This window comes from Microtus oregoni, unplaced genomic scaffold (genome assembly GCF_018167655.1).
Source record: "Microtus oregoni isolate MIOR12 unplaced genomic scaffold, Mior012 000005F_ref0000423, whole genome shotgun sequence".
NCBI classification, from domain to species: domain Eukaryota; kingdom Metazoa; phylum Chordata; class Mammalia; order Rodentia; family Cricetidae; genus Microtus; species Microtus oregoni.
The window spans coordinates 66414283-66421806 of record NW_024543064.1 but is presented as its reverse complement, the minus strand read 5'-3'; the positions used below and the strand labels follow the sequence as shown (position 1 = coordinate 66421806).

Genomic DNA, 7524 nt, shown 5'->3' with positions numbered 1-7524 from the left:
AATAATCTGTAGCATCAGTCTTACCGGGAAAGATTCAGCATGTCTGACCTGGCAGCTTGCCTCATGGCGTCTTCCCGGGAGAGGGGAGCATGGCTTCTGTCTGAGGCATCTGCCCCTGAGAGGAGAGCTATCCAGTCTGAGCTCACTTCCTCTTCCTCCCAGCATTATGTTCTGCCTACTCCACCCACCTAAGGGATGGCCTATCAAAATGGGCCAAGGCAGTTTGTTTATTACCAATGACCTTCCTCCATCTGGTGGGGTTATAACAGGTCAGGGAAAATGTCAATGTAATTGAAACACACAAGTTTTATGACTTAAGATTCATATTCTCTCTCCCTCTATTCCTCTCCTTCTCTTTTCTTCCCTCCAAATCCCTCCACAGCCACCTCTTTCTTTCCTTTATTCTTAAACCTCTTAACTTAGAAAAAGGAGCCCAGTAATTTGTGCTAGGTATTATTGAACTTTAAACATGAGATATTCAGATAAGCTTGTCTTGATAAATGTCTTAATAGTGCTGCTAGCTAAAAGAGAGTTTAGGCCTGACATATCTCCAAAGTGAATCATCGATAGAGAAAATTTCAATGTTCTTTTGGTCAGAGGAACAGTTAAGTGGTATCTACCAAACCGTAAAATGTTAATCATACTGTCATTTATTCACTTGAACACTTTTCAGTGCATTATAAAACATGGAAAATTAAGAATTCTGGAAACATCCTATTAAGTTTTAATTCTATTCATTCTCAGCTTAGGTAACAACTACTGCTTGGAATATTCTACTCACTAAATCAATTCTTCTAAAATTTTACTTTATTCACAAATTATTCTTACCTAAAAGGTCTCTATAAGAGTTCAAAGTCCACAGAATAAATTCTAGACATGCCTTGACATTCCACTATCATCTCCTATTTCCTTTGACATTAAGACCCTCTGATCATGATTTGAGGATTTTTACTCTGTAGTTAAAATGACTCTGTGTTTTTGTTTGTTTGTTTGTTTTACAAGAAGGGCCTCATCAAGACAAAGAAAAGACAAAGAAAAGTCACATTCTCTAGTCCATTATGGACTAATTTACGGATTAACAGAACTCTGAGCTGGCAGTCACAAATATTTCTTAGTTGTACTTTCTTGATTAAATCGCATTATATGAGATTAAATTTTATTCTTTTGCTGTTATTATTGTTTTTGTCATTTTTAACACAGGCAATCGCTATGGAAGGTATTGAACTTGCTATGTAGAGATCTCATAAAGAAGCACCTATTTCTGCCTACTGAGTACTGGAATTAAAGTCATACACCACCACTCCTAGCTATATCTCACTCTTTATTAGCTTTATTCTCTCAACATCCATATGTGTATAGAAATATGACAGTTTTATCTGGGCAGCAGTGGAACATGCCTTTAATCCCAGCACTCAGAGGGCAGAGGCAGGCAGATCTTTGTGAGTTCAAGGACAGCCTGTTCTATAGATAGAGCTAGGTACAGGAGAGCCCTGAAGCAACAGAAAAACCCTGCCTCAACAACAAAAAAAAGCACAGAAAAGGAAAGAAAGAAAGAAAGAAAGAAAGAAAGAAAGAAAGAAAGGACAGTTTTATAATCTAAGCCTGTCTATTGCATATAGAAATCAGAATCCTGGTTTATTGATTTGGAGATGGTACAGCAAAATATATTCAATGGCCATTGAATTACCTTCCCAGTGTTTGTTACATGAGTAAATTCATAACAATTCAATCACGGTTATCTGTCTTCATGAATGACTAAGGGTCAGATAGTACAACACGCCTTTCCTAAGTAGTAAGTGGTTGTGTTTAGTTAAGTTTTATTTTGAATGAGATAAAAAAGATTCACAGTGAAAATATGAAGAAGAGGAATTGTTCTAGTCTCCTAAATCCTTTAGCTAATAAAGGAGAGCTCTGTAAATGTTCTTACGGTCTATCAGACTGTCAAGTGTCATCATAAGGATCAGAAACATTGCAGCTAATAAGTTTTGCTGAGTTCAAAGTTTTTTTTTTCTCTTTGAAGTACTTTGTTCTCAATAATAGATCCTGACAGACCGTTTATCTCCTGTCTCCATTTTAAATGTTGGCACAAGAAGATCTTCCATGATGATCTCCTCTCCCCTACTGTGTTCTAAGTCAGTCCCTCTCATTAGTGTGAAGGCACATGGTGATAAGCTCTGGGGGGGGCATTTGTGTGACTCTAAAAAACTCCTCATGACAGGCCTTCAGTCAGGATTCTCCTCAGCCATTTTGGGTCTCTCTCCTGTGTTACTTTCTCCTTTTTTCTGTAGTATTTATTCGCACTTGACCCTATGTTTTAGAAAGTGCCTACAAGTCAGTATTCCAGACATCCCAGGGACTTGAGAGCTGATCTAATGCCCATGTTGCAAGATGAAAAACAGAAGAATTTTGTTGAACCTATAAAAAGGATGACATTTCCCTGGCCCTGAGCTGTTCTCTTCAAAATTGGAGCTTTTGCAGCTCGGGGCTCTTTGATTTGTGAGCTGAAGAGCATCATATCTTGGCCATTACTGAATCATAAAAGTTCTCTGCCTCTTCCCAGCTCATTTTATTTAAAGGGAAAAAGAGGATGCTTCATCTTATAAAATGCATTTTCTTTTTATTTTCCTTCATTTTGTGCATTGCAGAAATCGATTCTGCAAGAGTTTGGTGAAAACACATGCAAATGGTCATTTGAAAAGACCTCTCAGCTGATGCGAGGAGGTTATTCTGGTGCCAAGATTGGAATAGGTGTCATGAGAATAGAGTGTTCTACAGCACTTTTTCAGCCAAATCACCTTGTGAAAGGCCAGAACCTTGTACACATTATTTATTCTCATCATCCATAAAAGAGTAATACAGAGGCACATAGCACATCCAGGTCAGGGGCTGGCTTAACCACCAAGTACTGACTGATGACGGGTGGAAGGAGTTGAGGATGAAGGAGGTAATGCCATTAAAATTCCCTCTGCATTCAAACACTTTGAACAAGAGAGGGACCCGTGCAGCATTTTCAGCAGCATTCCGAGTTGTGATTTCTTCGCTAAACCAGATTATCTTTTAATGAAACCCTACCCACTGCTTAATTATTCCTCTACTCAACAAACATCTGTAGTGATTTTCAATGTCAGTTACTCTTCTAGGCACTGAAAAATCAATAACACAGTCACCCTGTTCCTTGAGGAGCCCTCGATCTATTTATAAACCCAGTATATCAAAATAATACACCCTGCCTAAAGACCCATTCTAGGCATGTACCCACGTTCACTACATAATTTCAAATGAGAAGACTATCAGGGCCTCACGCCCAGAAAAAGGATAAAAGAAACAGATGTGTCAAAGAGTTAATTTTTTATGTTCTTTTTTATTGTTATTATTGCATTATACATTTTTCTCTGCTCCCCTCTCTCCTTCCCTCCCCTCTCAGATTATACCCTCTCCTGTCACCCCCATGATCCCAATTTACTCAGGAGATCTTGTCTTTTTCTCTTTCCTGTTTAGATCCATGCATGTCTCTCCTAGGGTCCTCTTTGTTGTTTAGGTTTCAAAGGGTTAATTTTTAAAAACAGCATTTCTTGGGTTTTATGAAGTTTGTTATATTTGAAAGTTTATTAAATCTCTAAAGAATGATAAATTATTTACTCATTCTAAGTAAATATTTACTTCTATGAATAATTTTATAATCTTGTATAAGAGACATTTCCCTAAATGTGGAGCTCAAGGCCCTGAGCTCAGGTTTTCTGATGCAGGCAGCACCTGTGTGATATACACAATCTCATAACACAGAGCCAGGCTTAGAGGGTGCACAACACATGGAATTTTATATTATACTGAAATTTTTCCTAGTTCTTTCTTCATTGTTCCCTCTACCAAGAACAAATATTTTCCACAGAATCGCATCTATTATAAACATCATCTTTTGGGGGGATGTTTGTGAGTGTGTTTGTGAGTGTATACATGTGCAATTTGACATTTGTGTGTGTGCAGGTGAATGTGGAGACTAGAAACTAATGTTAAGTGTTTTCCTCAACTAACATCTTAATTGTATTTTTTGAGTCAGAGTCTCTACTGATCCGTAAGTTCACTGGCAGGCCAGCAAGCCCTAGGAATTCATTTGTTTCTGGTTCTCCAGCTATGGAGTTATAGGCAAGTTCTGTCAAACCCAGCTTCCTCCATGATTTCTGCAGATCCTAATTTAGGACCGAGGATAGTGCAACAAGTAATATACTGACAGATTCATCACCCCAGCCCTCAATTTCATTTCTAAGAACTGCTGTCATACATAACAAAATCTAATCTTTTGGGAGTGCTATATAAAGCTATCGCTTTATTTAATTTTTGTCTAAGATGTACCAGGACATGTGTGAAGAATGAATACTTTTAGAAACTAACTGTTTGGTCTGGTGAAGTGCCTCACACGGCTGTTCTCCAGAGGACCTGAGTTCAACAACCAGTACCCACATTGCAGGCAAGAAAAACCTCATGGATTTCCAACTCCTAAGAACCCAGTACCCTCTTCTGGTCACCATGAGCACAAGGCAAGCGTGTGGTAACAGAATAAACACAAACAAACACCCATATACATAAAATAAAATAGTAACAAAATCTTTTAAGGAACTAAGTTGTAAAATCTGAAGGCATTGATAAGTTGGAAGCATAAACCTTTAAGTGGATTGAAATATTACATATAAATATTGGCCATTTATTATTCCATTTTGAAATACTTTTAGAACACAGGAAATAAATTATGTTGAAATAACCAATTCTTCAGTTTGGTTGGAAAATTCCACAGGAGGATTTAAATATATTCTGTGGAATGACGTGCTTTAAAATATCTCCCTCCTCTCTCTCTCTTCTCTTTCTCTGTCTCTCCCTCCCCATTTCTTATAAGTTAACTAGAGAATTTCTCAGGGTCTCTGGGTACTTAGAAGAGGGAAAAAACATAATTTTTATTTGCTTCAAAAATCCTAAATATGGTGACCAGACACAGTGCAGCCAGGCCAGAAGGAAGATAGCCATCTGTTAGCTGTAGGCGGCCCTGGAGAGCTTTGAATCAGAGCCAGCCCAGAGATTGAGGACAAGCTTCAAGGAAGGACTTTTGACTTCAAGTTAATCATTTGGATCTGGGTGATAAGGAAAAATGAAGGACTATAGACCAAAATACAGACCAGCCTTGGAAGCATTTATTCCTCCAAAATGTGTTTCAGAATTGCCCACCTGTGAAGAGGTTCGTAATCAGGTTAATGTTAACACAGCTTTTACACTTAATAATCATGTGTGAATGCTGGGATTTGATGAATTTGCCAAGAACCTAAAAAGCTGAAGTGGTAGAATATAAAAATGTAGTAATGTGAAACCCTGGCCGCAGAGCCTTGCTGTCTGCATTCACACCCTTACCCCCTAGGCCAGTGACTTTTGACAAGCTCTTGAACCTCCGTAAGACTTAGTTTCTTGAGCAGATGACACAGAATTAAGGATGGGATCTACCTTAGCAGTTTACCATGAGGAATAAGTGAAATGATACTATTTTGGCAGATAGAATGGACTCCATAGAATTAAACATTCCATTAGGAGTAAAGCCACCCATTCTCAGTACCTGTCTGGTATATAGGCCTGCGCTTTAAGAGGTTGCTTTGTTACCAGTGGTGAAAGTGGCAGTTAATAGGAAGTGAAGGATGTTGACAGTTTCCATACTGACTTAAAAGTATACTTTACCTCTAAGTTTGAGGCAAGACTGGTCTACAATGTGAGTTCATGGACAACTAGTGCTACTCAGAGAAACTCCCTCTCAAAAAACAAACAAAAGTATGCTTTACCTCAGAAAAACCAAAAGAATTTGATGAAGATGGTAAAAACCAGTAAACTTTAAAAAATAAATAAATAAAAACAGACTCCACTTTTATTGCTGGCCAGAAGCAATTGACATGATTCCTTAAAATCAGCGCAAAATTACCTGAGAAACATGAGCATCCCAATTCGAACAGAAATTAAAATTTTCATGTTCTAATAAAATGATTCCCCAAGCCTGAAGTTTTCATCCTTTCCTGGCGGTACAATAAGGAAAGGGAAATCTGATGCAACCATAGCTAGAAAGATAACTAGAGGCCATCCTCGATAGAGCCACATTGATGACAGGGTATGGAGAGAGAGATAGAATTAGGTTCCACAGTTAAGTCAGAAGTTGCTAGGCATGTAAGGCAGTTGAACACTTTGCTGAACAGAAAGAAGCAATTTGGGAATAGCTGGTTATCCACTGCAGAAAGTAGCCAGAATAAAGGTTCATTGCCCTGTAGGGTTGTATAGTCCTTGCTTCTTAAACTCGGTTTCTAAGGTAACTAACTATCTTGGCCATTCAGTTGGTGTTGTTGGGTTTGTTGACTTTCTTGCCTTTATTTTTGTTCTGGTACCACAGACCCACTTTATGGAATGCTTCCAAGTCAGTGCCTAAAAGAAAAATTGAAACATCTTCAACATTGCGCCCTGGATAAACGTAAAGAATGTGATTGGTGTTTGTTTAGTTTTTGGCTTAATGATGATGGCGTGGGAATACAGAGGGAGAGAGTCTTGACTGTAGAGTGGGGACTGCGGACACACCCACATCCTGCTATGTTCTGCAGCCTCTTTTCAGAGATGTTAGTACAGGTGAAGAGAGGATTCTTGATTACACCACAGAAAAGAATTTCTGAACAAATCGATTTGAAGCAGAGCTGAAGTTGATTAGAAAAAATTTAACAGATGTAAGCATAGGAGTTAGTGGAGAGAGAAACACTCAGGAAAAGAAATAAGACTTAAAGTGCGTGTGGGCTTCTCAATAGAAAGCCAATACTTAACCTGGCAGGAGAGATACCATGATCATGGTTTTCCCAGGGGGGAGGCTTATTCATTGCACTCCAGATGTGTTGACCCCTGCAATTTCCCCAAATGTGGAAACTCAACTGCATAATTTGTGGTAGTGGGGGTGTGTGTGCTCACACTCTTCCCTGGTTAAAAAATTGGGTGGGGAGGGGAGAGAGAAAGCCATGATTATATATTTTAGTGGTGGTTATATACAACATTTTAATGGTTCTCAAGTTACATCTTGAAGGGTTACTTAAAAATAAAACTTGCATTCATTTTTATTCTCTCCCTCCCTCCCTCTCTCTTCCTCTCTCTCTCAAAAGGTACCTTGGAAAAGATAGTAATCTGATAAGAAAAGAAACATGAGTCATTAGTGTTACACAGGGGTCAAGGCTTCCCTTTTATAGTGGAGTTTCTTATGAGATTCCTATAAAATTGTTGGGTTACACCTTATAGAAAATTATTCTACATGATTCACTGCTACTTTAACATTATTTGAAACCTCTGTATATAAAAGGAATATTCTTTCTTTGCCAGCCACCTTCATAGCAAGTCTTGTTAATTATGGGAGAATTCTTGACTCTTGACTTTCAAAAGACATCAATCAGACTCTTTAACTCCTTTCCCTTCTCATATCCTATTCAGTTTTCTGTCTTTCCATCCTCCTTCACAGTGAGCAAGCCTACAAGT

The 7524-nt window shown here is 38.4% G+C and overlaps 1 non-coding gene across 1 annotated transcript; it reads left to right on the top strand.

Moving 5' to 3' along the window:
- The first annotated feature begins 6819 nt into the window (after nt 1-6819).
- Nucleotides 6820-6978, top strand: LOC121448945. Its single transcript, XR_005974415.1, has one exon. It is a non-coding gene; the product is annotated as a U1 spliceosomal RNA (small nuclear RNA).
- The last annotated feature ends 546 nt before the right edge of the window (nt 6979-7524 follow it).